Source organism: Pantherophis guttatus, chromosome 18 (genome assembly GCF_059756535.1).
Source record: "Pantherophis guttatus breed Tessera chromosome 18, ASM5975653v1, whole genome shotgun sequence".
In the NCBI taxonomy this organism is placed as follows: Eukaryota; Metazoa; Chordata; class Lepidosauria; order Squamata; family Colubridae; genus Pantherophis; species Pantherophis guttatus.
Genome location: NC_142080.1, coordinates 11,889,351 through 11,914,798, shown reverse-complemented (window position 1 = coordinate 11,914,798; position 25,448 = coordinate 11,889,351). Strand labels below are relative to the sequence as shown.

At 46.2% G+C, this 25,448-nt stretch overlaps 1 long non-coding RNA gene across 3 annotated transcripts; it reads left to right on the top strand.

Moving 5' to 3' along the window:
- The first annotated feature begins 5,469 nt into the window (after positions 1 to 5,469).
- Positions 5,470 to 15,109, top strand: LOC148111584 (uncharacterized). 3 transcript variants are annotated; one of them, XR_015730363.1, is made up of 5 exons: positions 5,470 to 5,986; positions 6,182 to 6,267; positions 10,462 to 10,535; positions 10,684 to 10,893; positions 11,816 to 15,109. It is a non-coding gene; the product is annotated as an uncharacterized LOC148111584 (long non-coding RNA). The 3 variants fall into 3 exon arrangements; XR_015730362.1 differs by having other exon boundaries at positions 5,470 to 6,267; positions 10,684 to 10,779; XR_015730361.1 differs by lacking the exons at positions 5,470 to 5,986; positions 6,182 to 6,267 and adding an exon at positions 7,655 to 7,708 and having other exon boundaries at positions 10,684 to 10,779.
- The last annotated feature ends 10,339 nt before the right edge of the window (positions 15,110 to 25,448 follow it).

Genomic DNA, 25,448 nt, shown 5'->3' with positions numbered 1-25,448 from the left:
TCGACCACGGCATTGGCTTAAGGACTGCTGAAATCACTTAGTGACCACTGGAGGTTCTATGACAGTGATATGTTGAGGACTACAGTATGGCAAAAGGTAATGTAAATGATAGTTGTAAGAATACAAAACTGCCTATAATGCAAAGAGTAAAAGGAAATTGTGGTCATTGAGTCTTCCTTCCTTCCTCCCTCCCTCCCTCCCTCCCTTCTTTTCCCTCCCTCCCTCCCTTCTTTTCCCTCCCTCCCTCCCTCCCTTCTTTTCCCTCCCTCCCTCCCTCCCTCCCTTCTTTTCCCTCCCTCCCTCCATCCCTCCCTTCTTTTCCCTCCCTCCCTCCCTTCTTTTCCCTCCCTCCCACCTTCCCCACCAACAACTTCTGGAGGGAAGCCCTTCCACCGATCAACAGACTAGCAGAAGACCTTGGAGACCCCCTGCTCAAGCAGCAGACCCTCTACAACAGGCACCCTCAAACTACGGCCCACGGGCAAAGAATACGGCCCGCGGAGTGGTGTGATTAAGCCCCGCCCCTTGCCCCGCCCCTAACTGCCTTATCTCCCAGCGAGCCAGCTGTAAGGCCAGCTGAGGGCCAGCTGAGGGGTGATCTCGCCGGTGCAGCCTGGAAAAGCAGCTCTGGGCTTGTAAAGAACTCCTTTAAATTAAAAGTCTTTAAAAACAATTTAAATGGGGGCTTAGAAGGAGAAAAGCCAGAAAATAGACAGTTAAATTGGCCACGCCCACCCAGTCACATGACCACCTAGCCATGCCCACCCACCCCGTCCGGTCCCCCAACAGTCTGAGGGACTGTGAATCGGCCCCCTCTTTAAAACGTTGGAGGACCCCTGCTCTACAACCTCAGACCAATGGCTGTCCAGAATATTGGGGTGCATCCCAAGGTCTCCTCACCTCCGAGAAGAAAAGCTTCCCGATGGTCTTCTCTCTTAGATCGGGACGGGGCAGGTAGGTGTTGGCCTCTCTGAACATCACCTTCAGCCCCAGTTTAGAGAAGCTGACTAAGTTCCCAAAAGAGCAAATATGGAGAGCTCAGACGAGATCTGCTGGTTAGGGAGAAGAAAATCACCAAGCTAGAGAAATCATGATCTGAATTCAATTACTCAATGAATTACTCCATTTAGAGAATTCCTCACCCTCCCTCTCTTTCTCTCTCTTTCTCTCCCTCCCTCTCCCCCTCCCTCTCTCTTTCCCTCTTTCTCTTTCTCCCTCCCTCCCTCTCTCCTCTTCCTCTCCCCTCCCTCTCCCAGTTCCTCTCTTTCTCTCTCCCTCTCCCCACTCTCTCTAGCTTTCTCTCTCTCTCTGCCTTTTCTTCTTCCTCTCCCTCTCCCCTCCCCTCCCTCTCCCACCCGCTACCACTTGTAGCCAACCTCTTTTGTCTTTTAATTTCTTACAGGACCAGGAAGAAAATGGCTTCGAACAAACCATCAGGAGTCACCGTCATGTCCCAGCATCTAACCTTCTCCAACTGACTGAACTCCTCCTGATAGCCGGCACATAATATTAAATTTTTGATGGCTTGCACTGCATTGCTAAATCATGAGGTTCATGAGGACTTCCTTGATGGGTCTGCCTTTTAGCAGCTTCCTGCTCTCCCATAAAATTTTAAAGGACTCGTCAGAGAGTTCTGAGAAGAAGAGACAGACAGAGATTGATGGGCAATTTGATGGGACAAGTCTTCTCAAAGCGAAGAGAGAAAAAAATGTGCTTAGACCAGACTGATCCTGAGGGAAGGGTCAAACGTGTCATAACTCTCGAGTCCCTGATCTTCATATTCTTAGACAACCGTCTTGAGGAGGAACTTTGAACTCCATATATGGAATTGGAATTTTTTCCAATTCCATATATGGCGGAGGGGGTCAACTTATTTTCCAAAGCAGCAGAAGGCAGGAAGAGAAGCAACGGATGGAAGCTACTCATGGAGAGAAGCAGCCTGGAATTAAGGAGAAACTTCCTAACAGTGAGGACAATCAACCAGTGGAACTTCTTGCCACCAGAAGTTGTGAGTGCTTCATCACTGGAGGCTTTTAAGAAGAGACTGGATAGGCATTTGTCTGGGATTGTGTAGCATCTCCTTCTTGAGCAGGAGGTTGGACTAGAAGACCTTCAAGGTCCCTTCTGGCTGTGTTCTGATAGATAGATTGATTGGTAGTGTGGGATGGGCTGATGTGATGGGACAAGGTGGTTCCATAGGTAGCCCAGCCCTGTAGCATCTATACCTGGATATGAGGGAAGGACGGTGTCTTGAGAGCGTTTTCTCCCCCGAGGCCTTTCCCTCTTGGGCCTCCTTGGAAAGGGAGGGGGCTCTTTCAGGCCAGGCTTCATCTCCCCCTGAGAAGCCTTCAGAGGGGTCCTGGCAGATGTCCTGCGCACCAAATCAGGGAGCACCAGCGCTGGAGGCTGAACCTTCTTCCTGACCTCCAATTAAACTGGGGAAGACGTCACAATCAGAGGCAAGGCCTCCATGGTTCTGGCTAAAGAACCGGATGGGTGGGAGCCAGAGAAGAGGACTTCCTGATTGTCCCACTGACACAGGTCATTGTTGCTGATTTGTGACTCTGACTCCTTGCTGTCCTTCTTCAGGAAGGGAAGCTTTTTCAGCCTATGATCCATCCAGTTGTGAAGAGTGAGTGTTGGAACTGGAGTAGAGTAGAGTAGAGTAGAGTAGAGTAGAGTAGAGTAGAGTAGAATAGAATAGAATAGAATAGAATAGAATAGAATAGAATAGAATAGAATAGAATAGAATAGAATAGAATAGAATGAGCTGGAAGGGATCTTGGAGGGCTTCTGTTCCAGCCCCCTGTTCAAGCAGGAGAACCTATAGCATTTCGGATAAGTGGCTGTCTAGTTTCCACTCTAGGGATTCACTTAACAACGGTGGCAAGAAAGGTTGTAAAATGGGGCAAAACTCACTTAAGGACCGTCTCGCTTAGCAACCTCAATTTTGGCCTAGATTGTGATGGCAAGTCAAGGGTTGCCTGCGTTTCAGTTTCCTTGCAGACCATCCAGAATCTCTTCCTTTGTGAGATGGACAATCCTTTCACTTAGATGAAGAAAGAAAGAAAGTTTGTTTTGAAGGGGGGGGGCGATTTTGGTGATTCAATGCAGCTTCTGGTTTCAGAGCTGAGTTTGCTCCAGTTGCTTTAAACACCGGCAGCTCTTTAAATTTCGAGTTTCTTGGCCTCTTCAGCTTTGAACAACCTTCATGGCATCAGATCTCCCTACCGTCAGTTTTGCACCTAACCATTCCTTCTTTCTCACGGGGTTACACGGCACATCAAGGTGTCTGCGCTTTCTCCAGAGATTTGAGCTGCCATTCACTTGCTGAACGTTTTCTGGATTGGACACAAATAGTTTCATTACTGGAAGAGACTTTAGACATGAAATAAACGCTAATAAGTCAAACAACAATATGAGAGCGTGTTATGTTCAGGGTCCCAGCGTCTGTGAGAAATATACCCTATTAATAATGTCTTTGTGTATTTTGAATGCCTTCACTGAACATAACTATCTGCTGTTTCCACGAGTCACAGCTATTGTCTTAATCAGTTGAACTTTGAACTGAGTAGAATTCTCCAATTATTTCAGAATAAGAGAGTTGGAAGGGACCTTGGAGGTCTTCTAGTCCAACCCCTAGCTCAGGCAGGTGACCCTACAATCATCTCAGACCAATCTCTTCTGAAAAGCTTCCAGTGTGGTTGGAGTTTCAACTTCAGCTTCAACTTCTGGAGGCAAGTTGTCCCACTGGGTGAATGTTCTAACGGTCAGGAAATCTCTCCTTAGTTCTCGGTTGCTTCTCTCCTTGATGAGTTTCCACCCGTTGCTTCTTCTCCCTCCCCTTCTTCTTTGGGGCAGCCCCTGAGATATTGGAAGACTGCTATCCTGTCTCCCCTAGTCCTTCTCTTCATCAAACTAGACATAGCCGCCCTGAGTCTTCGGAGAGGGGCGGCATATAAATTCAATTGATTAAATTAAATTAAATTACCCAGTTCCTGCAACCGTTCTTCATATGTTTTCGCCTCCAGTGGTATTAAGACTTCACGGGCTCTTGATTCTCTCCCTCTGTTTACGCAGCCCAGAACTGTGTTGGCTTTTTTGGCAGCTGCTGCACACGGCTGGCTCCTATCTAAATGGTTGTCCACTAGGACTCCAAGACCCCTCTCACAGTCACCACTATTGAGCAAGGGACCACATCTACGGTACCTGTGCATTTGGTTTTTCTTGCCTAAATGTAGAACATGGCTTTTTTCACTCTTGAATTTCATTTTGTTAGATAGCGCCCAATGTTCAAGATCTGTCAAGATCCTTCCGTATCTTGAGCCTATCTGCTGGAGTGTTGGCTATTCCTGCCAGCTTGGTGTCATCTGCAAATTTGATGAGTTCCCCATCTCTCCCCTCCCCATCTCTCCCACCAAGCCATCAGTGACCGTCTGATAGGCCATGTCAATGGGGAAACCGGATTCACTTAAGAACCGTGTGACTAACTTAACAACTGCAGGTCGTACAGTGGGGCAAAACTTGCTGAAGAACTGTTTCGCTTAGCAGCAGAAATTTGGGGCTCAGTTGTGGTCGTAAGACGAGGACAATCTATAGAAGGAAATCACTGAAAGATCTTGTTTATCCTAAGTATTCGACCACGGCATTGGCTTAAGGACTGCTGCGATCACTTAGTGACCACTGGAGGTTCTATGACGGTCATATGTCGAGGACTATACTATGGGAAAAGGTAGTGTAAATGACAGTTGTAAAAATACAAAACTGCCTATAATGCAAAGAGTAAAAGGAATTTGGGGTCATTGAGTCTGCCTTCCTCCCTTCCTCCCATCCGCCCTCCCTCCCTCTGCTTCCTTCCTTCCTTCCTTCTTTCCTTCCTTCCTTCCTTCCTTCCTTCCTTCCTTCTTTCCATCCTTCCTTCCTCCCTCCCTCTGCTTCCTTCCTTCCTTCCTCCCTTCCTTCCTTCCTTCTTTTCCTCCTCCCTCCCTCCCCACCAACAACTTCTGGAGGGAAGCCCTTCCACCGATTAACAGACTAGCAGAAGACCTTGGAGACCCCCTGCTCAAGCAGCAGACCCTCTACAACAGGCACCCTCAAACTACGGCCCACGGGCAAAGAATACGGCCCGCGGGGTGGTGTGATTAAGCCCCGCCCCTTGCCCCGCCCCTAACTGCCTTATCTCCCAGCGAGCCAGCTGCAAGGCCAGCTGAGGGCCAGCTGAGGGGTGATCTCGCCGGTGCAGCCTGGAAAAGCAGCTCTGGGCTTGTAAAGAACTCCTTCAAATTAAAAGTCTTTAAAAACAATTTAAACGGGGGCTTAGGAAGGAGAAAGGCAAAAAAAATGAATCGGCCCCCTCTTTAAAACGTTGGAGGACCCCTGCTCTACAACCTCAGAGAAATGGCTGTCCAGAATATTGGGGTGCATCCCAAGGTCTCCTCACCTCCGAGAAGAAAAGCTTCCCGATGGTCTTCTCTCTTAGATCGGGACGGGGCAGGTAGGTGTTGGCCTCTCTGAACATCACCTTCAGCCCCAGTTTAGAGAAGCTGACTAAATTCCCAAAAGAGCAAATATGGAGAGCTCAGACGAGATCTGCTGGTTAGGGAGAAGAAAATCACCAAGCTAGAGAAATCATGATCTGAATTCAATTACTCAATGAATTACTCCATTTAGAGAATTCCTCAACCTCCCTCTCGCCTCCCACTCTCTCTCACCCTCCCTCTCTCTTTTTCACTCTTCCCTTCCCTCCCTTTCTTCCCCTCTAACCTTTCCTCTCCCTCACTTTCGCCTTCTGTGTCTCCCTCCCTCCTTCTTTCTCTCCCTCTCCCCTCCCTGAGACTGATTTCTAGGATCTTACCCAATGAATCCAAACACAGGATGCAGTGAACCAATGCTCTTTATTGATCAACGTTTCTATTACAGGTATTTAGCTGGAAGTGGCCCCTGGACTCCTGGACCATGACTTAAGTACCTGGGAGGCGGAGCTAAGGTAAGGAGGGGTCAGGGGAGGATCTAGGTGGATGTAGAGTTAACCCTTATCATACCTGGGATGGTGAATGGTGGGCATTTATACATAACAAATCCCCCTCTAAATGCCCAACAGTTGGACCTGTTACAGAATCCATGGATCAGGCCCAATAACTGGCACGAGTCAATCATTTGAATAAGTCTCTTTTATTTACAGGTTCATCATTACGTCACATACTGCATCTGGAAGTGGAAGTCGGGGAAGAGTGTGTCTACTTTTTATACTTGTGGGCGGAGATTCAGGTAAGGAGTGGTCAGTGGGTGGTACTGACCAAGTGAGTATTGTAGTTAACCCCTGCACTACTGTGTCCCTGTTGACCCCTGGCATGAGTAAGGCATTTATTTCTGACAAATCCCCCTCTAAATGCCTGACCTGTGGCTGTGGATCTGACTGTTTAAATGGTGCCCAAGGGCGGATATTGAGTTTGGATACCAGGTGTGAGTGTTGCCTGCCCTGTAGTGGTTTCGTGAGTATGTCTGCAGTCTGTTCTTCTGTGTCGCAATGTATGGCCTTTACAAATCCGATTTTAGAGAGCTGTCTCACATGCTTGTACTTTATGTCAATATGCCTGGATCTCTGCCCTACCGCGTCGGCCATGGAGATTTCTATAGCGGCCTTGTTGTCTTCGTAGATGTTTATCGGATACGCAGGTTTGCACCACACACTGGCGAGTAGGTCGTCAAACCAGATGAGGTTGTTTGCGGCCTTGGATAGGCATATGTACTCCGCCTCTGTGGTTGAAGTGGCCACTAAGTTTTGCTTACCCGTGTACCAATGCACCGGACTATTGTTCAAGTAGAATACGTATCCTGATGTGCTTTTCCAGCTTTTGGTGTCACCGGCCCAGTCAGCATCAGCATAGCAGGAGAGGACGGGCTCATTGGACGGCTCTGGTTCTAGGACTAGACATGCGTCGGCACTTTGCTTCAGGTACCTCAGTACCCTCTTTACAGCGTCCCAGTGGTACATGGTGGGTTTGCCTATGTGCCTGGACAATAGATTAACTGATAATGCAATATCTGGCCTGGTCCAGTTGGCGATATATAAAAGAGAGCCTATGACTGACCTGTACAGTGTGTTGTCTTCAAACTCGGGTGATTCACCATGTGTATTTTTTAGGAAGTCCGGCTGCATGGGTGATTCACACCCCTTGGCATCTGCCATGTTGCATTTGTGTAGTATTTCTTCTATCTTTTCTTTCTGGGACAGTTGAAAGCCCTTAGGTGTTTCGTTGACCTGCACGCCTAGGTATCTGTTTATTTTCCCTAGGTATTTTAATGTGAAGTGTTCACTTAGTTTACTGGCGAAGGCGTTGCGGTTCCCTTCGTGTTTACTGATGTAAAGTATGTCGTCCACGTAGACTAGGATGTATTCTGGTGAATCCCCCTCTCTCCTAGTGAAAAAACAGTTGTCGGCTATGGTTGCTGTAAATCCCATTGACTTCAGGACCTCAACCAGGCACTCATACCAGCGTTTGCCGGATTGTTTCAGTCCATATAGGTTTTTGTGAAGTAGCCAGGTGTCCCCCCCTGTTGGTCTCTTTACTGTGTGGTGCCCTAACGTATATTTCCTTATCTAGGTTGGCATGCAGGTAAGCTGTCTATACATTGAACTGATGTACCTCTAGTCCTAGCAGGGAAGCGATGACCAGGGAACTCTTGACACTTTCAGTCCTTACAGTTGGTGAGTAAGTGTCAGTGTAGTCTTCTGGGAACCTCTGGGCAAATCCCTGGGCAACCAGCCTAGCCTTGTACAGGTTTTGGCCACCCTCCAGGTTCTTGATTTTGAAGATCCACCTGGTACCTATCGTATTTTTGCCCTCTGGAACCTCGGCTGGAATGTAAACTTCTAGCTCTCTCAGACTGTCCATTTCCTTGGCCATGGCTGATTCCCATTTCGACCTCTCCTCTTGTGGTAGTCTCAATACCTCTTCATATGAGTTAGGTGTGATATGGTTCGTGTGTATGTGCATCACATAGTCATTTAAACTTCTTGGTAATTGGTTCCTGGTTGATCTGACTGGCCTATCTGTCGTTTGTTCGGTGTCATGTAAGTACCTGGCTTCCTTTTGTGTTAGTGAGTCTACACTTATCTTGGGGTGATTCCCTTTCCATTCCTCAACCTTGATGCCTTGGAGCTTGGGTTTGTGTTCCTTCCTTTCCTGTCTATCTGCCGTTTCGTGTTTATCTTGCACTTGCTCGTCTGGCCTAGTCTCCTGCCTGGTGGATACCTCGTTGAGGTGTATCCTGGACCAGTTAGCTTGTTCATGGAATACCGCTGTCCTAGAGATCACGAATCTGTCGTTATTGTCCACAAATCTGAACCCCTTGGTACCTGGCTCGTACCCCATAAATCTCAGTCTCCTGGATACTTTGTCCCCCTTCCTGCGCAGCTGTTTGGGTATATGGACATCAGCAGTTACGCCGAATACATGTAGGTGTGCTATCTGTGGTTTTTTGTTGTACATGAGTTCGTATGGCGTTTTGTCTATTACACTGGACCAGGTTCTGTTGAGTGTGTAGTTTGAGTAAACTAAGGCCTCAGACCAAAAATGTTGACCAATTCCCGCGTCCTCTAAAGCGCACCTGATCATAGTCTGTAGCGTGGAATTTCGTCGTTCTGCGACACCGTTCTGAAAGGCCGAGAACGGGGACGACGTAAAGTGAAGCACGCCTTTGGATCTGAGCCAATGAGAGAAATCCTTTGACAGGAACTCAGATCCTCTGTCTGTCATGATTTGTTTGATTTGTGTGTTGTTTTGAGTCTCTACCCTTTTGTAGAACTCTTTGAATTTTTGGAAGGCCTCATCCTTTCGTTTTAGAGTATAGACGAAGCCATAACGACTATAATCGTCTACGATGGTGAGAAAGTATCTTTTCTTGTATTTGATGGATGGCCTTAGGGGCCCCACCAGATCCATATGGACTAAATTGAATACTTGTTTGGTGGCGCGTGAGGATTTCTTAGGTCTGGGTTTGACCTTTAGCTTAGAACATTAGCACACCGAGCACTCGAGGTAATTTTCACAACTCTTTATTTTGACGCCCTCGGTACAGTTGGCCATTTTTTGGATTACGGGGAAACTGGCGTGCCCTAGTCTCCGGTGTAGTAAGTGAACACAGTCGTCGTGCATGAGTTTGCCTATCGATGGCCTTCCCTGGGTGTGTTTGGTGGAGTGTGTTTCATGTGTCATGTTCTCCTCACTCTCTGTCTCTCTCTCATTCACCTGTTCTTCCTCAGCTTTGTCCTGGTTAGTGTCCTTCGTGTATTCTGAGTTGGTGTATATGCTGGGTGTGTTATTCTCATGGAATGTTATGTATGGTAGCCCTTGCTTGATTGTCACTCTACCTACTCCCTCTCTACCCTTGCTGACGTGAGCCTTCCCTTCTGCAAAGGTTACCTTGATCCCTGATTCTTCACTGAGTTTTAATGCAGCCAATATGTTGTGGGGTATCTCCGGGACCAGTAATACCCCCTCTATTTTCCCTATGCCTGGTAGCGTAACTACCCCCCTGCCTGTTACCTTAACCTCGCTTTGGTTTGCAACCTTGATTGAAAAATTCTCCTCTGTAAATGAGGAGAGCAGTTTTTGGTTATAGGTCGTGTGGTTGGAGGCCCCAGAGTCCAGAAGCCACGAATTGGCCTCCCCATCCTGACATGTTATGTGGGTGCGCTCCCCTATCCCATATAATGATCCTGTTCTGCTGTCACGTGAACTATCCCTGTTCCCCCTCCTGTCTCTGGGATTGGGTGAGTCCCTGCGTCTGTACCTCTCTTCAGAAGTGTGTCTCTCTTTCTGTCTGAATCTATGTTCCGTTCTGCTTCTCTCTCTGTGGTTCTTGGGGCAGTCTCTCTTGAGATGTCCCCTTGACCCGCAGCTATAGCACTCTGTTACGCCATGCTGCCTGTCTTGGAAGGCTACTTTCTTTTCATGTTTATGTTCTCTGGAGGGACCAGAGCGGCTCCTTTTCAGATTGTCTTCAGCGATCAGTTTGTTAGACAGCTTCTCAACGGACAGGAGGCCTAGACTAACAGTATCTAAGTGTGCTAAGAAGCTGTCCCATGAGTGATCTAAAGAGTTAATTATTACACTCTTCATGATCTGATCTGATATGACTTCCCCCCTAAGGTGTAGTTCTGCCCTGGTAGCGTTTAGGGACACCAGGTGCTCGCTTATGGGGGTCCCCGGTTTGACTCTGGCAGAGAAGAAATCTTTGGAAATCTGGGTAGTGGTTGCCACACTTTCACTGTAAAATAACCCAAACATTTTTTTATGATTTCTGACACAGTGAGATTGTGACCAATGCTATGGTAAATTGTGGGAGATATGCTAGAAATTAAAAGGTAAAATGCCCTATGGTGCAATACAGTCCAACTCTAAAGTCCATGGTCTCTCTGGGGGGGTCATTAATAAAATGTGACATGTTTTCTTTTAGGAACACCACCTGAAGCTGCTGTGACCACTCTAGGATATTGCCCCAATCCATCCTCAACTTTGGAAAGTCACTTGGTAAGTTCCCAGCATTATTTGTAAAATTACTTACTGCAGGCTGCTGTCCATGGTTCTTTATGTGCCTATAACAGCAGTACGGCATGGGAACGCTTGCCGGCAGTTTAAAAGTCCCTCTCTGTAATTTTTTTCTTTTTTCTTCCTCTAGGTGAAACAGCGCATGCGCGAAGTCCATTTCAGCTCTGCCGTCATCGTGGAAGGACCTGTTCATTGCAGCTCCGGCGTAGAGGTCTCTATCTCTCAGGTAGGCCTCGGCTTCGGTCTTGGGGGTCCAGGTGTGCTCTGGAAGGTGTCGTCTTGCAGCGGCTTCGTCAAAGTGAAGATCCTGATGGCGTTGGAGTCCCGGCGACGAATGCAGGTAGCTGCCCCAATCCCTGCGTTCTGGGGTGCGTGGCCTGGGCGATCGGAGGCGCGGTGTCCTTGGGGTGCGTAGGGGGGTTGGCGCGCTGGCGTGGGCATCGGTAGTCCTCGGGTGGGTGTTCCGGTGCCCCTCTCCTCGCTTTCCTTTTTGCTTGGGCCCCTCCGGTTCCCCTTTTGCGATTTTGAGGCCTGGGCTGAAGGCGGCGGCAAGGGTCTTCATGGCCTTATCGACTTGCCACTCGGTCGGGGTGCATCTGGAGTCCGAATCGGATTCTGTCCCCTCACCCCGGTCACTTTCTTCGCCGCTTAGGGTCGGGTATTTTTCGCGCGCCGGCCATTTTGAATTCTGGCTACCGATTGGACGGGAGTCGGCCATCTTGTCCGACCACGTGGTCAAAGATGGCCGCCGTTTCAAATTTTGAGCGGGGCTTCGCGGCTCGGTGACTGCTGTGGGGTCTTTTTGGGGCGATCCACTCACCGAGTTCAGCTTTTCGAGCTCCGGATCCTAGTCTTCCTCGCTCCTCGCCACATCGCGGTCCATTATGAAGCTTCGCAGGTCCGCGAGAAGGTTCTTGTCGCTGGCTCGCTCCTTTAGTAATCATAGGACGTCGAGTCGTAGTCTTTCTTCCTCCCGGTCATCATGGTCTGCTATTTTTCCTTTCTTGACCTCCCCCTTTTCTTCTGTTGCGGTGGCCTTGGGGTCGATCGAGGTTTCTGCCTTCCCTGGCGATCCCGCTGGGTTGCCCTCTCGTTGCTTCGGTGTCGTTGCCATCTCGTTGGCAGCGATGTGTCCTCATTGCGTGATCGGGAGTTATTGGGCCATAAAACCATCCTCTGCTACCATATTGTTACAGAATCCATGGATCAGGCCCAATAACTGGCACGAGTCAATCATTTGAATAAGTCTCTTTTATTTACAGGTTCATCATTACATCACATACTGCATCTGGAAGTGGAAGTCGGGGAAGAGTGTGTCTACTTTTTATACTTGTGGGCAGAGATTCAGGTAAGGAGTGGTCAGTGGGTGGTACTGACCAAGTGAGTATTGTAGTTAACCCCTGCACTACTGTGTCCCTGTTGACCCCTGGCATGAGTAAGGCATTTATTTCTGACAGGACCTGCTTGCGTATTCTGTACCCGTACCCCTAATTTAGTCGTAAGGTAGGCATGTTGTTTGCTGGGTAGAGGTTTGGTCAGGATGTCTGCGGCTTGCTCGGCGGTCTCACAATGTACAGCCTTAATAAAACCAATGTTTGTTAATTCTCTGACATGTTTGTGCTTAATGTCTATATGTCTGGACCTTTGGCCTACTGCTTCTGCCATGGATATGTCTATGGCTGCTTTGTTGTCCTCATGTATTACTATCGGGTAGGCCGATTCATTCATCTTTTGTACCATTGGAAAACTAGCGTGGCCTAGTTTTCTGTGTAGTAAGTGGGCGCACCCATCATGAATGGGTTTGCCAATATGTGGTTTCCCTTTGTGTGTTGTGTTTGTGGTGGGTTTGCCTCCTGCGGTGTGTTCTCCTTCACCCCCTCTATTTTCTGTGGGCATGCTTGTCCCTTTCTCGTTACTTTCTGAGTTAGTGTTTGAGTGCTCTTGGGGCACTAAGTAGGATAGTCCCCCTTCTATGATGATCTTTCCTATGCTTCTCTTTCCTTTGGTCATATATGCTTTCCCTTCCCTGAAGGTTGTCTCAATGCCCAAGTCTTTACTTAGTTTGAGTGTTGCTAATATATTGTGGGGTATTTCTGGGATGAATAGTACCCCCTCTATCTTCCCTATTCCATCTATGTGTGCGCTCCCTTCTCCTTTCACCAATACCTTGTTCTGGTTGGCTACATTGATGTGGTATTCCTTAGGTGTGAATGCCTCCAGTATGTTCCTATTGTTGGTGGTGTGATTGGTGGCTCCTGAGTGAATGAACCATGTGTTCCTTCCTTTTGCCTGGGTGTTTGGGTGTTGGTGGTCTCTAAGTTCGTATAGTGACCCAGTCTGACTATCCCTGGAGCTATCCCTATATCCTCTCCTGTCCCTGGGGTTGGGTGAGTCCCTGTGCCTGAACCTGCTTTCTGGGGAGCGCCTGTCTGAGTAACCTGGTTTGCGGCCTTGCCTTTCCCTATGGTAGCTGTGGTCCCTGTCCCTCTGGTTTCTGGGCAATCTCTCCTATAGTGATTCCTAGACCCACAGTTAAAACATTCTGGCTTATCTTGGTCCCTGGTCTGGAAGTCGACCCTTTTTGTTGGTCTGCTTTCCCTGAGGCTTGATGAGCGTTCCCTTCTCAGGCTGTCCTCCGCAATCAGCCTGTTGGATAACGTCTCTAAAGAGAGGTGCTCTATGTTGAGACTATCCAGTTGCATGATAAAGTTCTCCCAACTGGGGTTTAGGGAGTTTATGATGATGCTTTTCATGATATTATCAGAAATGGTTTCCCCCCTTTGTATGAGTTCTGCCCTGGTGGTGTTTAGCTTGAGTATATGTTCCCCCATGGGTGTCCCTGCCTTATGCCTGGCTGAGTAAAATTCCCTGGATATTTTGGTTGTAGTGGCTGCACTCTTACTGTAAAATAAATTAAGTATTTTTTGTAGTATCTCTGCCACGGTTAAGTGGCGGCCAAGACTGGGGTAAATGCTGGGTGACAAGCTAGACATTAGCAGATAGTAAGCCCTGTGGTGCAAACAGTCAATCTCAAAAGTCCATGGCTTCTTGGGTGGGTCATCAAATAAATACAACATATTTTCTTTCAGAAAAGCAATCTGTAGTTGGTGGTACCACTCCAAAAGATTGGCCCCATCTAATTTCAATTTGTAATTGTCAGCAGTAAAAGTTATATTACTTACAGTCTGGTGCTGTCCATGGTTCTTTATGTGAGTGAACTCACAATATGCTGGGGGAATGCTTGTTGCCAGTCTGAACTGACTTATCTCTATGTTCCTTGTACTTATCTCTATGTTCCTTGTACTTATCTCTATGTTCCTTGTACTTCCTGTAGTTGGCGACTGGGCATGCGCGAGGCTCATTTCTCGCCGGAGGTCATCTGGTGAGGAGCTCCTTATTGCTGCTCTCAGGCCTAGGCCTAGGCCTGCTGGTGGGGGGCTGGGCTCGCTCCTGGCGGGCCCGTAGCCCTCCCTGGGCGTCGGATGCCATGGCTGGGCCCCTGCATCTTGGGCGAAGGCTGGAAGAAGGCGAGGAGGTGAGGCGGTCGCAGGTCGAGGATCCCTGGAGACGGTGGCGGCGGCTGTCGTAAGTCGAGGATCTCCCGGATTCGGCGGCACGGTAGCGGCGGTGTCAGGTATGCTTCCTTCAATATCCAGGAAAGAAAAACCCAAACTCAATCATTTTAAAGAGCTTAGTACTTTTACTGAATATGAAATGATCGCAACCCAGGTAAAGCTGGAAGTGAGCAAAATGCGCTAAATAGCATCTACTAAGCTTCTCCCCCCCCATGTCCATTGACCATCATCCAATCCAAAGGTCTCCCAAAGGTCAGGTGGCATCACGTCTGGCAACGTCATTCATCAGGAATGTAGGGCAGTTGGTCAGCCGGCCCCTTTGGAGATTCACTTTCGTTTCTTGGGAAGACACGTCCTACAATGGAAAAAACACCTCCTGCACCTTCCCCCCCTTCGCCCCCTTTACTAGTCCCTCCCCCCGTTTCTTATGGCAGCTGAAGCAGGCAAAGCTGAGGCTGACATTCGGCCCCTCTTGCAGAAGAGAAGTTATTCCTAAATAAGAGAAAGGGAAAAAAGAGAGAAACAGAATATATACAATAATTATGGTTTATCTGGGTATTTGGTATAGAATTGCTGTATTTTCTTGGGAGCTCGGACATCCCGTTTATTCACCCATTCAGCCTGAGACAAAGGGAAATGTTTCCAGGCTATCAGATATTGGACTTTACCATGGTGTTTCCTAGAGTCCAAGATTTCCTTAACTTCAAAATGTTGCTCCCCCTCTATGAGAATGGGAATTGGAGGGGTGCTTTGATCAGCCCTCAGGGGAGACGAGTGTTCAGGTTTTAATAAACTAACATGAAATACAGGATGTATACGTCTCAACGTTTTTGGCAATTCCAATTCAACTGTTACTGGATTAATCAGTCTAATCACACGAAATGGTCCTACATACTTAGGGCCAGTTTTTTCGACTTCTGGGTAGTCTGTAAATATTTAGTAGATAAATAAACTTTATCACCCACTTTATAAATGTGAGCTGGGGACCTTTTCTTATCGGCTTGCGCCTTTTGGGCCCGATGTGCCTCATCTAATGCCTTCCGAGTCACTGCCCATGTGCTCTTTAATTGTTCAATCCAATCCATCAAAGAGGGATTCTGGGGATCATCTTGTGGTAGCTCGGGAATGGGTACGAAATCCTGGCCCGAAGCGACCTTAAAAGGAGTGAATCCGGTGCTACTGTGTACGGAATTATTATATGCCACCTCTGCAAATGGCAACAAGTCTACCCAATTGTCTTGCTGGTAATTTACGTAACACCTCAGGTATTGTTCTAGAACCCCATTGGTTCTTTCATAGGCCCCATTTGTCTGAGGGTGGTGACTGGAACTCAGCCCCTGGGCGGAGCCTATCAACTTCAAAAACTCTGTCCAGAAACTGGAAGTAAATTGCACACCCCTTGGAGATCCATGTAGCCGGTAAATCTGCCGAATAAACAGTTTTGCAAGGGTTTTTGCTGAAGGGATCTTTGAGCAACGGATGAAATGTACTTGTTTGGAAAACAAATCAGTTACTACCCAAATGACAGTGCAGCCTTCACTCTCTGGTAAGTCCACAATAAAACCCATAGATATTTCCTTCCATGGGGCATTCGGTCTGGCCATACCTTGCAGTAATCCAGGGGGTTTTCCTGGAGGTCTTTTAGCCGAGGCACGTACTGGACAGCTAGCCACATATGCCTCTATGTCCTTTTTAAGTGCAGGCCACCAAAATTGTCTCTTAACAAGATGTAGAGTCTTGACAAACGCAAAGTGTCCCACGGCCTTGGCATCATGAGCATATTTCAATACGGTTGTTCTTAATGTGGTCGGAACATACAATTTCGATCCAACCCAAGCTAGTCCGTCACAAAGTGTGCATTCATTCGAGTGGTTCTTAAACCACTCGTCAGTTTTTAGCGCTTCTCGCAATTTTTCGAGTAAATCCCCCAAGAGTTCTGGTTCGGGTTTTCCCTGCGCTCTGGTAGTGACAGGTGTTGCCAATTGTGTCGAGGGGATCATAGGTTGAACCACCTCCTTCTTGATGCTGTTATACTGCGGCAATCTGGAAAGTGCGTCCGCCATGAAGTTCTTTCCACCAGGAAGATAACGTAGGGTGAAATTGAAACGATTGAAATGTTGGGCCCAACGTGCCTGTTTTGGTGATAGTTTGTGCGGTGTTTTTAATGCCTCTAAATTCTTGTGATCAGTCCACACTTCGAAAGGGTGTTTTGCCCCTTCTAAAAATTGTCTCCATGTTAACAGCGCCCATCTAACTGCAAACGCCTCTTTCTCCCATATGGCCCATCTCCTTTCCGTTTCTGATAGTTTACGGGACGTGTAAGCACAGGGTTGTAATATGCCGTTCTCATTCTTTTGCAAGAGTATTGCTCCTACAGCTACGTCACTGGCGTCAGCTTGTACTACAAAAGGTTGTTCCATGTCGGGGTGTTTGAGCACTGGTTCAGCCGCAAACAGCTGTTTCAATTTTTCAAAAGCGGCTTGACAGTCCATAGTCCATTCTAGTGGTTTCGAGGGTTTGGGCTCTACTTCCCCTTTCCTTTTTAGCAAGTCTGTAATTGGTAGTGCGGTTTCTTATGGCAGCTGAAGCAGGCAAAACTGAGGCTGACAGGCAGTGGATCCTGGGCGACGTTGGAGGACCTCCGGATGGGCCAGGAAGCCTGGTGGAGGCCGCGTGGTTGGTGAGTCATTGTTTCTTCTCCTCATTCCGCGGCCTAGGGAAGTTGGTGCGGCGGGTGGCGAGTGCGAATCCTGCAGGTATTCAGTCCTGCAGGCGGCCGGGTCTTGGGTGTAGTTTTTGGGGTGCGTTGTCCCACGTGGTGTCTGCTGGCGTGCTGCAAGAGTTCCGGTGGCTACCCTGCTGCTCTTTTGGGGGTGCTGAGCGTCGGTTTGTTTCTTCCTGGCTCCTGGGGACTTGAGTGCTGAGCCGAGTGCTGCAGCCAGGTTTTCGATCGTTTCGTCTGCTTCGGGCTCGATGGGTGAGCCCCCGCAGGCTTGTGATCTTGCTTGGGTGCTGTTTTGGGGGTCTTCCCCAGTGAAGTTGGGGTTCTCGCTGTTTCCCGCCATTCTATTTGAATCTCAGCTTCCCATTGGCTGTTGGCCATTCCAAGATGGCCACCGAGAGCATGGCGCGGAAATGAAATCCTCTACGTCCGGAGCTTCAGCTTGGGGATACCTTCCTCTTGCCGGACTGAGGATTTCTTCTCTCTGTTGCTGGGTGCTCATCGCTGCTCCATTGCTTTCGAGTAGGCTTTGGAGTTTTGCGATGAGCTCCTCTTTGCTGGCAGTCGCTTCCATCATCCCCAGGATGGTGGATCGGAATTCTTCGTTGCTTGGTGGCTCTGCCCTTTCGCAGTAGTAGGTTTCTTCTCTTGGCCCTTCGTCCCTGAGTTGTGGACTCGGGTTGTAGTCTCCATCACCTTCAGTTGTGGTGGTCCTTGCTGTGGCACCTTCGAGAGCCTGCAGTTCTTTCATCTGTTTGATGTAGGCTCTGGTGGCCATTCTTTTCTCTGCCTCTGTCTGGGTTCTTGATTCTGCCATCTCTGTGAGTTGCGGGTAAACCGTCCTCTGCTACCAACCTCTGACTGATTTCTAGGATCTTACCCAATAACTCCAAACACAGGATGCAGTGAACCAATTCTCTTTATTGATCAATGTTTCTATTACAGGTATTTAGCTGGAAATGGCCCCTGGACGCCTGGACCATGTCTTAAGTACCTGGGAGGCGGAGCTAAGGTAAGGAGGGGTCAGGGGAGGATCTAGGTGGATGTAGAGTTAACCCTTATCATACCTGGGATGGTGAATGGTGGGCATTTATACATAACAGAACCAGCCTATGCCAGTCTTCAAAGCCCTGAAACCTCATTGAACATCAGTTAACTCTCCATTCGTATTTGTCTTTATCTCCCCTCCCATTTGTGTTTCCTTATTTATTTATTTTATTAAATTTCTATACCGCCCTTCTCCCGAAGGACTCAGGGCGGTGAACAGCCAGAAGATAAAACACAGAGATACAAAAATTTAAAATAGATTAAAAACGAATTAAATAATTTGGCTGAATTTAAAATACCCCATAATTTAAACAGATTAAAATTTGTATTTAAAATTTATATTTAAAAGGGGAGAAGATTTAGGCCAGGCCAGCTTGATGAAAGAAAAACGTTTTAAGCGTTTTTGCAGGACTAACATCTCTGAAAAAGGGGGCAGAATGTCAGAACTGCAATCTTCAACTTGGCACTTCACTGGCGTCCTGCCACCAATTGTTAGGGGAGAGGATGGAGGCAATTGTCACGGACAGGGTAGAGTTGGCCTACAGGGAGGGCGTGTAACAGGCTTCAAAGAAACCACAGGTGTGAGAACCAGCCTGTTCCAGTCTTCAAGTCCACAAAGCCTGAGAAAAGAATGCAAACTTCACCAAGAGGCACCAAACATCTGAGCGGTTCCCCAAACACCTCCTCGGCACACCATTGGTTGAAGACGGACCGGTCGGGGTCGGTGGATGGGATGGTGAGAAGGGGAGAAATTTGCAAATTTTTGACCAGGAGCTTTAGTTCTAGCCGGCTTTTGCTGCAACCACTAATTCCTCTTTTAAAAACCTATCACTTCAACCAAGTGACACTTCAACCAAGTGTCCGGGAGGATCCCGGATCTGCGCACCTTCCGTCATGCGCTTAAAACGTTTTTATTTCATCAAGCTGGCCTGGCCTAAATCTTCTCCTCTTTTAAATTTAAATTTTAAATACAAATTTTAATCTGTTTAATTATGGGGTATTTTAAAATTCAGCCAAATTATTTAATTCGTTTTAATCTATTTTAAATTTTGTATCTCTGTGTTTTATCTTCTGGCTGTTCACCGCCCTGAGTCCTTCGGGAGAAGGGCGGTATAGAAATTTAATAAAATAAATAAATAAATAAATAAAACGGAGTGGAGGGTCTTTCTTTCCTAACGACCTACTTTTGGCAAGCCTAACAACATCATCCTGGGCAAAGGAAGGAGGCCAGGAACTTCCTGACATGATTGGGATACCTACTAGAAACACTCACGTCAAAGGACTCTTCCACCACATTTTTGTTGCGATTTGGCGAGATCTGGCCATGAATGGTGTGGATGGGTTTTAATTGTTTTCTTTTATTGAAAAGTTTTACAAACAAGAATTTTTTTTCCAAATATTTCCCCTCCCCCGCTCCTTTCCCTCCCCCCTCTACCCCCCCGGACTTCCCAGAACAAAATACAGGTAAAACAATTAACAGTCATATGCTAAGCTAAGCTAACTAACTACAGATTCCTATCCCCCCCTCGACACTTTAACTCACCTTTTACTTAACTAAATATACATACTCTTAACTTTTCCATTCATTCATAAGCTATTTGATACTCTTTAGTCCGATATTTGTTTTGAATATAATCAATCCATCTTCTCCATTCCAATATATATTTTTCTTGTGAGTGATCTTTCAAATATGCTGAAATTTTCGCCATTTCTGCCAAATTTGCCACTTTTAATGTCCACTCTTCAATAGTAGGCAATTCTTATGGATAAAGGGGGATTTATAATACTTTTAGTAAGTAAAGGTCAGTATTTTGAGGAGGGAGTAAGTAATCTGTTATGAATTAGGGTTTTTTTTTGTTACGAAGAAGTCACAGGGGGGGAAGGGTGGGGAGGGGGGGTTAGGGAGGGGGGGGAGGGGGGGGGAAAAAGGGGGAAAAATTTGTATTTGAAAACCTTTTCAATAAAAAAAAAAAAAAATAGTAGGCAATTCTTCCTTCTTCCAGTATTGCGCCACCAAAAGTCTAGCTGCAGTTATTAAATTTAAAATCCATTTAGTCTCTATAACCGTACAATTATACCCAAGAAAAACAATTGTGGGGTAAACTTTATCTTCTTTTTAAGAATATTTTGGATAATCCACCATATTTTAATCCAAAATGCTTTAACTTTTTTACAAGTCCACCATATATGATAATCACAATCACATCTCCAACACTTAGATTGCAAATTCGGATACATACAAGCCAACTTTTTAGGATCTAAATGCCATCTGTAAAACATTATATAAAAATTTTCTCTTAAATTTTGTGCTTGCATAAATTTTACATTTGTTTCTATTTCTTGCATAAGTGTCTTGGTTACCCAAACCATGTCTATTCTGGACCAGGACTTATGGGGGTTAGAATAATATGTGAATTTCTTTACCTCGGAATTATAAAATCTGCAACCATCTATTAAATTCACTTCTTGTACTAAATCCATAAAAGTTCTAGGCAGTACATTTTTCTTTTTTTTATTACTCTGATCACTGCTATAATCCTTTTTACATCTACAATTGCGTTGAAATCGCCGATCAAACATATATTCCCTATTTTTTCTTCTATTATCTTTTGATGTACTTTTTTTTGTAAAATTCTAATTGTCCACTGTTCGGCGCATAGATAACCACCAATAACATACTTTTATATTTAAATTTTACTTCTATCATCAATATTCTTCCTACTGAATCTGCATATCTCAATTTACACTCTATTCCTTCTTTAATGTACACCACTATTCCTCTTTTCTTTTCTTCCGCTAGTGTTACAAATGATTCCCCTAATTTTTTACGTAATAAGTATTTTTCATCTTGTTTTCTTATGTGTACCTCTTGAAGGCACACAATATCCATTTTTTGTTTTATCACTTTTCTAAAAATTTGATGTCGTTTAGCCAGAGAATTGAGAGCATTTACATTTAATGATAAGATTTTTAAATTTTGTTCCATTCCTTTGTGATTCTACTATGCGATATTTCCTATTACTTCCTGTCCTTTCTCTTAGCTCTTGTTTTCACTCCTTCTTCCTCTTGAGGTTCCCCTTCTTCCTCTTTATCTCCTTCCTCTAGTAGTTTTTCTCGCTCTTCCTGTTTTTGTGTCCTTTTAGTCCTCCGTTCCGGTTCCTCCCTGTTACTATTTGCTCCTTCTATGCCCATCATTTGGTCATGCAGGTTCTGTGCTCTGTGCTGTGAATCCACTTTTATTTTTTTCCCTTGCCACGACACCACCATTCCTTCCGGTATTATGCATCTAAATGGTATATGCCGTTTATTTAATAATGTGGCTAGGAACCAATATTCTTTTCTTAGTTCTCTTATTCTCTTAGGTACTTGCTTTAGCGTAATTATTTCTTTGCCTTTATAAAACATGGGTTCATTTTTTGTCATTTTATAAACAATGTCTCTTATTTGGAGGTGGGGGTGGGGGTGGGGATACAGTACAGCCTTAATTAATAGGACTAAAAACCCAATGTCAGACCAAGCTATAATAATAATGCAAATCCAGAGCATGTAAATAAAAATATCAATCTCTGCTATAATTTTCTGTTGATGTAATTTTTTGTTGCAGTGAATGAAACAATACTGATTTGGTGCGCAGGACATCTGCCAGGACCCCTCTGAAGGCTTCTCAGGGGGAGATGGAGCCTGGCCTGAAAGAGCCCCCTCCCTTGCCAAGGAGGCCCGAGAGGGAAAGGGCTCCGGGGAGAAAACGCTCACCAGACGCTGTCCTGTCTTCATATCCAGGTATAGATGCTACAGGGCTGGGCTACCTATGGAACCAGCCTTGTCCTATCACATCAGCCCACCCCACACAATCCATCCATCCATCCATCAATCCATCCATCAGGACAGAGCCAGAAGGGAAAGGTGTGACGAATTTGCCAAGGCTCTGGGGGAAAAGTTTACCCTGAAGTCCTTGGGGCGGGTTGACAGGTACCTGGGTGTACATATCTTGGCCACTAAAAAGGGATTTGCATTATCCCCCCCCCCAAAAAAAGATTGAGGAGTTGTTGGCCAAATGCAAAATGGCGGAGTCTAACTCAACGCATAGCCCCACGCAAAGTGACTACTATGGCCATAATGACAAGGACAGCCCTGAGTTCACAGATAATAAATTATATAGATCTGTGATTGGCTCCTTGCTATACATTAGCAGTTGGAGCAGGCCTGACATCGCTTTAGCTGTAAATCTATTGTCCAGGCATGTGGAAAACCCAAAGGAATTCCACTGGAATGCTGTCAAGAGGGTACTTAGGTACCTCAGGGGCACGGCCGATGCCCTCTTTATGCTGGAACCAGAGAAGGGGAAGCCGGCCCAGCTCTCCGCTTACTCGGACGCAGACTGGGCTGGTGACACCAAGAGTAGACGGAGCACCTCTGGTTTCCTCATACTGCTAAATGGCTGTCCTATCCATTGGCATGTTAGGCAGCAAAAATTTGATTCTTGCTCCACGGCCGAGGCAGAATATGCCAGCCTATCGGGCACAACAAACGACTTGATTTGGTTCAATGCTCTGGTAACGAGCATCTGGGCACCTCCTACTCTGCCCATCCAAATTCAAGAAGATAACACGGCCGCAATTGGAATCTCGGGGGCGTACACGGTGGGCTCTAGGTCACGCCACATAGACATCCGCTACAAGAATGTCAGGCAGCTTGCCAGAATGGGGTTTGTACACATCAAACATTGTAATACAACCGACCAGTTAGCTGATCTGTTCACAAAACCTGTGCCCATTGACCGACACAACCTTCTGTGTAAGCGTTTGTGTTTGCTCCTGTAAACGATGCATCTGCATGTCTATGACGCCTGCTCACCCCCTCACTCATACTCACTGGCACCTGTCATTGGCTGGCAAGAAGGGGAATTGTTAGGTGTTTTGTGCCAGCCATGGCAGTTTCTTAAAAGGCCACCAGATGGGAGCAAAGAGGCACCTTTGATCCCACTGGTGGGCCAAAGGGCTCCGGCCCCTGCAGCCCCATTGGGGAGAGTTAATGGCCCTCCGGCCCCCTCACACTTTGGTAAGGGAGAGGCCAGGGGCCCCTCTAAGAATCCCTGCACAGGGGCTGCTCTTTGGCTCTTGTTCTAACTTCCTACAGGACTGAACCATGGGCTCAATCCAGGCATGGATGCCTCCTTTTACTCTACTTTACTTCTAAATAAAGATTCAACGTGATTGCATCCTTGTGTGCTGCCTTTTCTTGGAAGTGGCCTCAACGAACCATCGATCTTTGTGAGATCCCTCACATCCCCATCAACTTTGCTGGTCAGAAAGTCAGAAAAGGGGTCATGGGAACTCGGGACACTGCAACCGTCATAAGTACATGCCAGTTGCCAAGCCTCTTGAGCTGAATTGTGGCTGTACGTCTAGGTAGCCCAGCCCCAGAGACGAGGCAGGCCCCCAACCTCCTGACCTTCCCCAAGAGCATGAAGACTCAACTCTGCCAGCTGTCTGGGGGCCCAAGGGGGCCCTGCAAGCCATGGGGGGGGGAGGGGTTGGGGGCCGAAGGAGCTTCCTCTCCTTTCAACTCTGCAATTGTCCCTTTTGCCTTTTTTAAAAAAACAAACCTGTTTGGCTTTTTTTAAAAAAAACTTTGCTTTCAACTGCAGCTTTTGTATCGTTGGAGAGTTTTACCAAAACTATTACAACACTTCAGCGATGATGGGCAGTGCAGAAACTGGACCCCCCAAAAAAATCATATATACAAGTAGTCCTCGATTTACGACCACAACTGAGCCCAACATTTTTGTTGCCAGTTGTTAAGTGAATCACTGCAATTCCTAAATTAGTAACATGGTTGTTAAGTGAATCCGGTTTCCCCCTTGGCTTTGCTTGTCAGAAGGCTGCAAAGGGGGATCACGTGACTCCTGGGACACGGCGACTGTCATAAATGTGAGTCACTTGCCAAAGGTCCAAATCCTGATCATATGACCGTGGAGATGCCAGAATGGTCATAAGTGTGAAAAATACTTTGTTTAGTGCTGTTGTAATTTGAACCAGCACTAAAAGAACGGTTGTAAGCCAAGGACTCCATAAGAATAGAATAGAATAGAATAGAATAGAATAGAATAGAATAGAATAGAATAGAATAGAATAGAATAGAATAGAATAGAATTAGAGAGTTGGAAGGAACCTTGGAGGTCTCCTAATCCAACCCCCTGCCCATGCAGGAAACCCTACACCAGTATATCATATCTCCTATATCTCATATCTCATAATAAGAAAAATTAAAAAACCAAGCTCGGTAGCAGACTTAGCCAATCAAAGAACAAAGTTGATCAGCCTTAATCTTGGTTAGGTTCTTTTGAGATCTAGCACGTTGAGGGACACCATCACACTGAGTCATTCCATAGTGACCCCTAGCTTTGCTCCCCATAATGTCGCTAATGTTTTTTGTGGTTTTTTTGAGAAACTTTATTGAGATTTTTTACAAAAAAGAAAAAAAACATAAGTGTACTGACATTTTCAGTTAGTATCAGATGTGCAGTGTTTTAACTATATACATAAATAATACTTGGTGATATTTCAAATCACTTTTTACCGTTATTTAACACACCTTTAGGTCTTTCTTTCATTTTATCATGCATCCACTTGTACCACCTTTCCCACACAATATAATAAACTGACTTCTCATCATCGTTTAATTCATGAGTTAATTTAGTCATCTCTGCGCACTCCAATATTTTCCTAATTGTGAGCTCTTCTGGTGGTTGGGTTTTCTCTTTCCAGTACTGTGCGTATGCCAATCTGGCGGCTGTAATTATGTGGATCATTAAATGTATCTTTTCCTTTCCATATGGCTTCTTTACTATTCCCAGGAGAAATATCTCTGGTGTTAATTCAATATCTTCGCCAATTATTTCATATAACCATCTCCTGATCTTGTTCCAATATCCTTTCGCTTCCGGGCATGTCCACCACATGTGAAAGAAGGTGCCTTGACCGTGGCCACATTTCCAACAATTAGGATGTATATTAGGGTATATCTTTGCTAGTCTGGCCGGGGCTAAATACCATCTATGTAGCATTTTATAATGGTTTTCCTTGTATGTCGCCGCTGTAGTCAATTTAAGATTCCTATTCCATGCCTCCTCCCATTCCCCAAAATTTATATCACGCCCTATATTTTTCTCCCATGCATTTATTTGATTCTTTGTGATATCTTCGGACTTGTCATCACCTAATAAATAGTTGTATAGTTTGGCCAGAATCTTTTTATTTGTTCCCATCAGGACTTTATCCAATCCATTTGATCCAAGTTCTAAACCGTATTGTTCTTTGTCTTTGTGATATCTAGATTTTATTTGTGAATAGGTCCACCAATCTAAAGTTATTCCTTGCTCTCGTAAAGTATCATTTGATTTAAGATTCCCTCCTTCGTCTAAGATATCTTTGTACCAGCCCATTTTCTCCATCCCCCATCTATTGGGGTGGATCAGGGCCTCCATCGTTGAGAACCAACTTGGAATTTTTTTGTAATATCTTTGCCTAATCGGGGTCCATGTTTGTATCA